The sequence below is a fragment of the Pholis gunnellus genome, assembly GCF_910591455.1.
Source record: "Pholis gunnellus genome assembly, chromosome: 13".
In the NCBI taxonomy this organism is placed as follows: Eukaryota; Metazoa; Chordata; class Actinopteri; order Perciformes; family Pholidae; genus Pholis; species Pholis gunnellus.
Window position 1 is genome coordinate 22,214,411 of NC_136540.1, and position 7,754 is coordinate 22,222,164.

The following is a 7,754-nucleotide window of genomic DNA, read 5'->3' on the forward strand; positions in this document are numbered from 1 at the left end:
GGTGAAGGGACCTCTAGACCCAGAGCTGCTGCTGTTTGGCTCTTAGAATTGGAATTACTAAGCGAGTTAAATAAGCAGCTGTCCGCTAGTTTGCTGATTCCACCACCTCCACTGCTCCCTTTAGTCGTTACTGCAAAACCTCACCTCAGAGTCTGCGACTTGCCCCAAGTTGGTCTAGTTTATACGGAAGTTAGCTCGCTACAACGGTTGCATTTGGATGGTACACATAAAAAGGTCCTGTTATGTCGATTTCAATGGGAAGGTCTATTCTACTACTATTCTATTTCTAAGGATTTTGTCCTCCTTTCTAAGAGAGGAAAACAGCAATCACACTGCATTTGTCATGTGATTTTTGTTTACACATCCACTTTGTAAGTAAGATATGAAAAAGACAATGTTAGATTGTTCTACTGTGAAAAGGCAGATCTTTGGGAATCTTGCTGGTATAATTGATTGAAATTGTTTCAACAACTGGAAATACTGTGTTGCATTTCAGAGATTAGAAAGCATTTAAATATTCTCCTTTAAGCTTCACCTCCTGTTGTAAGTGCAAGTGGTAATATTTTCAGTCAAAACTTCCCTCACCTGCAGTTGCAGCTTTGAGAGCTTGTCTCCATATCAATATAAATGTATCTTAAATTATTGTATTGTATATTTGTCTCACATTGGAGTCAATAACGGACAGAGCCACCAGATTTGGTGTCTGCTTTTTCACAGATAAACCATTCCCAACTGGCTTCAAGAGTGAGAAATGGGGAGAATATAGTGACTCGTCGTATATTTAGACCATATCTGCTCCATTTCACATGTTTGTTTACCAGAAATACACTGTGATTGATTGCAAGCCATCTTGCAGAGAGCTTAATGAGACTTCTGATGGAAAAATGTGTATTGCTGTGCAGGAAACATCATTCTTTAAATGCTTCGAATGTTACATGATTTAAAATTATCATTGGTGTTTGGATGAGTAGCATGTTGCCATGTTTATACTAAATACATCAAGTGTTCATTGTCTAATGCCTTTTTGTGTTGTTAATCACTTGGGGAATAATTTTTCTCCCATAGAAAAATGGATAAAAATGAAGCTCAGTGAGTGATATCAAGGTGAGCAGTGTTATCATTGAACTAATTAGGAAGAAGAGATTCTGATATACATCATTAGTGTCGGCTAATTAGCCAACCCATAAGACTCAATCACATAAATTCACGGCATTGGCAGTGTGTCTGTGCTGAGCCGAGGAATCCCTTCAGCCTTGGAATATTGTGCCGATGAAAACCACACATGTGTGTGGAGCTCCTGCATGATATGAGCCAGGCTATTTTTATCTGCAGGTTTCCTGTCATGAATACCAGATGATATACCTGATGGGGCCACGGACTGAGTGTGCGAGGGGGTTATTGAGGTGTTCTAAATCAGTAGTCTGATTCATACTTTGGTTCAGAAACGCTGAGATGATACACAGCAGATTCAATGGATCATTTCTAGAACCTTGCAGGCCACTAAAAGAGTTATTTCTGAGCATTCAGCCAGAACACAATGCAAACTGATTGATATCCTTTGCTTTGCTAGCAGATGATTAGATGTGATTGTAACTTATCCTCCACACCACCTTTTCTTGTCTTCACCTTTAGGTCTGAGAATGTCTACAATCTGAGAAGGAGTTCAGGAACAATTTATTTTCCTTTAAAGAGGACTGAACACCACACTCTTTGCTTTTGTAGATTGGTGCCATGTATGACGGCAGGGGCATCATAGTGAGGGAAATAGTGGAACTAAATACCCTCCGAAAAGCCTGGAATTCAACGTATGCTTGTATTTATTAGTATTATTGTTATTAGCATAATAAGTGAACTAGACAAAATTACTTTGTTCACTATACTGCGCTGATTGATGCTGCTGAGGATGTAGTGTGAACTTTGATTTTGTAATTTACCCTTAATAAGGCGTTCTTGCTTCAGATCCGGTACCTGCAAAAAGCATAGTTAACTATTAATAAGTGCATAATAATCAATTTATTAACCCTGACAAGGCAATATTTATGCTTCAGATCCTGTAACTACAAAAAGCATAGTTAATTGTTACTAAGTGCATAATAAAGGGTTTATTAACCTTAATAAGGTATTGTTCTTGCTTTGAATCCGGTACTTGCAAAAAGCATAGTTAACCGATCGTACGAGCGTAGCTGGATGCTAATAAGGAAGACTTTTGTTGCTGCCAATACATTTGTTTATAATGTTATTATCAACACTTATACAGTCTTGTAACACAATAATGATAATAACATTCTTATAAGAGCCTTTTGTTATCTATTAACTAATGCTTATTACAGGGACCTTATATAAAGCATTGAAGAATAGTTCATTATTGGAATGTAACATAGCTATTGAAGTTAGCTTGCTGATCAATGAAGCAGTATTGACTTCAGTTCCAGAAAAAGCCACAGAGAGTGGATCAGCTGACAGCCATGTTTTTCTTCTTTAATTCTGACCGGGGACACCTCAGAATGGCCACTTGAGGTTTCCTTTGAAGGAGAAAAAAAACAGAGAGTGAGGAGCAGAAACATCCACAAGGAGAGGGGAAACAGCAAAGCAAAGGAGTGGGGAAGAAGACAAGAGTCTATTTTTATGACGAAGGCTAGATTTTATAGCTGTCGCTAAATCAGCCGAAGATCTTGGGCCACTGTAGCTTTTTACGCCAATAGACATTTCAATTAATCAGTCAGGCTCCAATGCACCGGCAGAGGGGCGAGTGTAGAGGAAGTCACTCGCTATTTCTTTCTCAGAGTACCAGAGACAAACGGTGCTGCTGAAGGGGCCACCTACTGTAGGTTTGCTGTGCTGTTGCATTGATTAAATCAAAGCTGACGCATGATTCATGATCGCCAATATGGAGGCTGAAGAATTCAATTTCGAATTACTCTGGAGACAATCTTGTTACTGTGGGCGCTATGCTAAGGAGAGGCTTTGCTGTAATTCACACACAGTCCTTTCATCTATTCATCCGGCGTTTTCTTCAACCTTGGGCTGAATCTGCCTGTGCAAACGCAGTGCCTTACTTGTCCTTCAAGGGTATAATGACTCACCATCCGCTGTTCCTCCTGGCACCGTCAAAGGTCATCTCCTCACCGGCCGTCGCACTCACTCATTGGAATACAAAGACTGCAGGAAAACTTATCTCATCTGCTCTCCCAGGTGCCTTTTAAAGAGATATGTCACTGCGGTAGAGCAGTTTATCATTTACAGCACGTGCCCAGTGTGCGGCTGTTCAGGAGAACTCAACCACAAAAGCCATGGGATTTTTCTATCCAAACAGAGCTCTGTGCCTTGCTCAAGGACACTTTGACAAAATGTTATTTCAGCCTCTATTCAGGATGAATATATATATATATATATATATATATATATATATATATATATATAAATGCATCCAATTCACATCCTCTGTAGAGGATACAAAAGCAGGGCTAAGTTTAACACATTGCTAAATAAACGACAAGGAAACATCCGTTAAGTGAGCACATATGTGTGTTTTTATTTTTAATTCCATTGTCATTCTTTTCAGGAGGTCATTTTTCCACTTGGTACTTATTGGTGTTGTGATGTGGGGTATAAAAACACCAGACTGCTGGTGGTATTAGCATTATATAGATAAAAGTGTGTCTGCAGAAGTGTTCTTAGTGAAGAGAAATACAGCTGGACTAAACCAACAAGAGTAAAGAGCGCTTTCTACTTTTACTCAAGATCGTTTTTCACATTCCTCTTCTTACACTCTCCGATTGAGTCTGTTCTACCACATCAACACATTTCTGCAGCGATGGCGGTGAATGCTGCACTGTGCGGCTGAAGCCGCCGTTTCCACCTGCCAGCTTCAAAGCTGAGTCTCTGGTCTCAGGGGACCGGTGTTGGAGACTGTGGGCATATATGTTTGGGTGGTTTCCTTTCCAAATCACACAATAGGCATCATCTCTCTTGGTCTCATCCTGCCTTCTGTGCTGTCCTACATGAGAGCCAAACGCTGTGTGCATTGTATTGTCTTTGTTCTTTCACACAGACCTGAGATGAGAGCTGTAATGATTTTGTCTTATTAAGAACCAGTGAATCCAGCTCTCGCTTCGCAGCCTCCCACAGAACACCTCCTTTGGCTCACATGTTTATTTGCACTCCTCCAATTCCACCTTTTGTAATGTCTCGTTTCATTCCTGGATCAATCACTCAGCTCTCCCTTTCCTCGGGCATCGCCCACAGATTGATTACAATTCAGGAGTTCAGTGTAATGACAGGAGGCCAAGCTAATTTCTGACGTGATAAATGGTGAGCTAAGTGACTACGATCCACTGGGAGGCAAATGGTCCTGGAGTGGTTCTCTGAAGAGTGGCCCCAGCCTTTTATGCAGCGGTGTTCTTTGACAATGTTAAATACAAAGACTGTCAAGAGCAAACATCCAAGAAACAAAGAGATACAATCTGAATTAGATTACTACTGCGTTTCTTTTGATAAAGAGCCTTTAAGGCTCAATTTGTAATGGCAGAGCGGTGAATGCTAATGAAAACATGTCACATCGAGTAATACTTGAAGGTGGAAAAGGGTCTTACTCATTTAAAAACAAATGCTGATTTAAAGATGTCTATCTCTTAAAACTGGTGACATTTTTTTATGGCTTTATGGAGTGAAATGGACAATCATTTGTATTATGATGGTTTTATATTTGTGGGGAGCATTTGAGATCACAATTATGTGATTGCTTTGAAATTGAGGGCTGGTTCAAACCTGAAGGTCTGGTACCTGAATCGAACCAATGCCAGGATGATACATGGTTCCAATCCAACAGGTCTGGTGTGCGTTCACAAAGGCAAAACTCAAGCGGTCCAGGAATTGGAAAAGAAAGTCAAGTTGATTTTCGTTGACTCAAAAGTTGTCTAGACGCATGTGACACGAGTGTGTGGATGAGGTAAAGTTTACTCATTTAGTGGCTGGCTAGTTACGTAGCAAGCTTAATTCCACCATGATTCCATGCTTCACTGGTTATAGAAAATGAGCCAAACAGCTGGCTGGTGGCCGCAAGGTCTAAGGGTCTGTGCGTCACTCTCGGCCGCGAGGAGACTTCGGAGCTGCCGACAGTTTTCCTACCAGCGAATTAATCTCCTAGCTGGGGAGAAGTGAGGCGAAGGAAAGCTGAGCTAGCTTGCTAATTTGTGACTCATTTGTGGCCTAAAAAACAGTAAATTCATCAAATTCAGTAGTAGCAAACGTGCAAACAGGCAAATAGTTCACCAGTCACCAAAACAGAAAAAGCAATGGTGTTCACACCAGAAATGAACCGCTCTACAGATCACTTGACGGCGATCTGAGACCACACTGTCGAGGCGGACCAATGAGCGGTTGTTTGGTCTGCACCATCTGAGTTCCAGTCCGGGTTGCGTACCCGACCCAAACGTACCACACCAAGGGGGTAAACGCTCCAAGCTACAGCACAGAGAGCACAGGATGCCTGTGTCTCATGGTAGCCCTCACTTATGACAGCGGCTTTGTTGTGCTGCCATTGTCCTTTGTAGGACAGCCTTGCAGAGCTTGAAGCGAAATAAAGAGCTCTACATATGGCTCAGTGAGAGACTTTTGTTGCACCAGAGCAGCCTCTATTCACCAAGTAGCTCGAGGTTAAAGCTGAAATATTCCCTCCCTAGAAGACACATCAAATACTGATTTCTATTGGTTTGTGCTAATAGAAACGTTGTGGCTGGGTCAGGCGCTTCTCACTTTTTGTTTTTAATGATGTTTATTTCAGGAATTTCAGTTCCGAAAACTGAAGGAATTTTTTTGTTTTCTGATTATTTCCAGACGTCCTCTTATACTAACAAGCCACTTTACAATTATTTTCAAAAATACTTCATAATCTTTTTTCAACTGCAGCCAACACATTTCAACGAGGAGATCCTTGTATTAGGCAGCAGTTCAATTTCAAGACCGTTGATGCAGCCAGCAAAACATGTTAATTGCTCCTTTTTTGCCTAAATATTTAATGTAATGGTTTTGCTTCCAGACATGGCAATTAGCAAAGTTTACAGAAATGTGATTGGGTTGTGGCAGACTTTAGTTCCCTGTCATAAACACATGAAGGGAAAAAAATGATATTTTAGTTTATATCTTGATTTCTGTGTGTTTTGCACGGCACCAACGTTCTTTTGTGTGTTGTTTTCCTTGAAATTACTATTGATGGTGTTTAGAGATGTTTATTTTTACTACCAATCCCAATTAAAAGCGTGCAAATACCAAAGCTTTCATATACAGTAAATAGATTGATTTACCAACTCTAACTGAGAGTAAGAGCAGTAATATAACATTTACAGGAAAATATGAAACGAAATAAACTGAGAAATATACACGTCTCATATTTATAGACGATGCAGCACAGCTTGGATCAGTCATTTTTTTCTGAAAACAAAAGCGACTGCACTGCTGTCGTGGAGGAGGTCCATCAGTTCTGCTCTGTGCTAGTGAAAGCATAAGTGCGTGGGTCATTATGTGCATTAGCGGCAAATTAGATAGATTCGCTGTCTGCTTCTGCTTCACGATGAGGATCGCGAGGGCAACTAAAGGGAGCCCAGTTTTCCAGCGAGCATTTGATTTCGAAACCTATTCTCTAATGTGGGTTGTTGTTGGGCTACACTAAATGTCAACTAATGGGGCTCTCAGACAGCAATCAACGTTGGTCCACAGTCATCTCGCTCTCTTAGCCTCTTGGACCCTAAGCCTTTTTTTAGGCCTCTTCTCGAAAATTGTAACCCATACTAAAGAGACTAAATTCTGTAACTACAAGGTCTTTTTTTAAATTTTTATGGTTGAATAACAATAGGAATTGTGAGATTTGATGAGAAGAGTAAATATAGTGTATATGTTACTGGTTAATAATAGCTGAAGACTGAACACAGCAAACAGGGAAAATTCCCAGGTTCGCCTGAAGAAAAAGCACTTTAATTTATTAAATGAGGCCCTGGCTAGCCTAAAAACATTCCCAATTCATAGCACAAAGGGTGCAGGTGCCTCACAAAAAGATTTGGTGTAAATAAAGTGTAGCAAACCCCAATTATAGTAGTTTGTGTACGAAAAAACATGCCAAATTCTCATTTTCGAACCAGGATTTGCAGCTGTTCCATTGTACTTTTATATACTATATAACTATATCTTTCACTTTGTTTATCACTCATATTGCACAATCTATCATAACAGAGCTGTTTGGCATCATGTTGGCATCATTTTGACCTCTCTGGGGGTCATCATATCTCTCCTCCATGCATTTTCCCCATCTCTGTCTGTGTGTATGGAGCCCTTGCTAAGCCTATGGTGGGTATCATGTGACCGCTCGTTAGAACCGGGTGGTAATTTCAAACACACCCATATGTTCCATGAAGTGATTGACAGAATTTTCAGCCACTAAAACTCCAAAACCATGCCGCGATCAGCCCCCAAGCCCCAAGCCCCTGTATGATTCGCCGGCGGCATATTGACCTCCATTTTGGCTCAGATGAACGGAGAATCGCCATTTTAAGTTTCAGAAGTGCTCAGTGACTTAGCGAACACATTTGTCAGAAGGAATAATTTGGGATTCCTCCATTTTCGCCCTGAAAACCGACTCAAGGTATGATACGGTTCTAATGTTTGTCAGTGTTGGAGTTGTGCTTTCTGTGGCTTGTTGGCTGTAACTTTTGAACGCTTTCACGGACAGAAATTCGGATGTTATCGCTGAAATCTGTGGGAAA